The sequence below is a fragment of the Fukomys damarensis genome, unplaced genomic scaffold (assembly GCF_012274545.1).
Source record: "Fukomys damarensis isolate Sample0158 unplaced genomic scaffold, DMR_v1.0_HiC HiC_scaffold_17, whole genome shotgun sequence".
Lineage (NCBI taxonomy): Eukaryota > Metazoa > Chordata > Mammalia > Rodentia > Bathyergidae > Fukomys > Fukomys damarensis.
In genome coordinates, this window is record NW_022900929.1 from 32,473,921 (window position 1) to 32,475,666 (window position 1,746).

At 36.8% G+C, this 1,746-nt stretch overlaps 1 pseudogene; it reads right to left on the reverse strand.

Moving 5' to 3' along the window:
* Positions 1 to 729: 729 nt before the first annotated feature.
* On the reverse strand, positions 730 to 1,474 carry LOC104862841 (annotated as a pseudogene).
* Between the last annotated feature and the right edge of the window lie 272 nt (positions 1,475 to 1,746).

The following is a 1,746-nucleotide window of genomic DNA, read 5'->3' on the forward strand; positions in this document are numbered from 1 at the left end:
TTTAGATCAGTGGTTTCACCACCTGCTTCTCAAGCACAAGGACCCGGGTTCAATCCCTGGTACCAAAAAAAAAAAAAAAAAAAAAAAAAAAAAAAAAACACCTGATACTGGATATTATCAAAAATGTTTTATGCACCTATTGAAATGATTGTGTGATTTTTGTCCTTGCTTCTGTTTATGTGATGTCTTACATTTATTTGCAAAATAGTTGTTAATAATCTTTGTGATTTCAGCAGTGTCCATTGTGATTTCACCTTTTTCATTTTTGTGTTTTGTTTTTTAAATTGTTTTCACTGTTTAAGGAATTTTCATTGAAGCAAGAATTTTATAATCCAAATTACATTTCCTTGCTCAGTTATCAATTCTGCTACTTAAAACAGAACTGACATCCTGAGCCATTCCACAGTAAAGAATTACAAAATTTTTTTTAAATGCTTTAAATGTTATACTTTCTAAAAATTGTTTTCCCAAGGTCTACAAAATATTAGATTGTTTTTATATTTGACTGTGTTTATGGGGTGTTTTTTTTGTTTTTTGTTTTTAAATCAAGTAATCTAGGACTAGCATTATTTGCTAGACCTGGCATTTTCTTGGTGCATAAGGTTCAGAATTTCCTTTCCTTTTTAATTTTATATTTGGCTATTTTTTTTCATAATATGTAAAGTTTTTCCATAGTTAGATATTTTTCTTTAGTGCAGTATGAATTTCTTTTCATGGTCACTGATCAATTTAAATAATCGGAACATCAGTGGCACTGTTAGCTGGTTTCTTGGCAGCCTCTTTAGCTTGGTGGCCTTGTAGTAGTACAACAACTTCATCAGCCTTAGAATGGAGAGACTCTGGAGACAAGTGAATGAAGAAATTCTGAATTGTCAATGTGCAGCAACATGCCAGTGATTTTACCAGCAAGAGTAGGGAGTATGGCTTGAAAAATGGAAACAGCTGTTCACCTAACATTTGCTTTTGCTCTTGAGGAGGGGCAGATGCTAACATGGAAGCAGCCAGAGGTTCCTGGCTTTGTACCTGAACAGCAGGCTGTTGCATGGTAACCTGTGGCCATGCATTAAGGTGCTGCTGAGGGCTGCAGACTCTCACAACACAGTTATACTGGGGAATGGTGCAGACAGCAGAAACAGCTGCAGCAGTTGCAGGACGTGGACCCATTGTCTCTGTTGATGTGTTTGTAACATGCTGTGTTGACATGACTTGTGGAACTTGTGAAGAAGCAGGTCTCTTAGTACTAAATGGTGGTCTAGGAGCAGCTGGATGGATAGCACCAGGCATGTTCTGAAAGGGATAAGTTTTGGCACCCTGAGCAGTCCAGCAAGGATTCGGTCTTACGTTGAGCAGTTTAGGAGGTGGACAACACAAGGTGCCGTGAAGTAACTATAAGGAGATTCTGGCTGATAGGGGTTACTACAGGGTTTGGCACAGCTTGTACATTTGAAGAGCTAACTCTTTGATTCATTGATTTGTGTGTGTGTGTGTGTGTGTGTGTGTGTGTAGTTTTTTGGTCTCCACTTCATTGATTTCTCTTCTCGTCTTTATAATCTTCCTTTTACTACTTTTGGATTTAAAACATTCTTGTTTTTCTAGGACCTTTAGGTGCATTGTTAGGTTATTTATTTGGGCATACTCTGTGGTTTTTTTTTTTTAATCTTTATTGTTTATTGGTACTTTTAGGTATGCAATACAGTTAACATTCATCATCGGGATCTTGTACCTTTACATGACTTATCTTGGTTC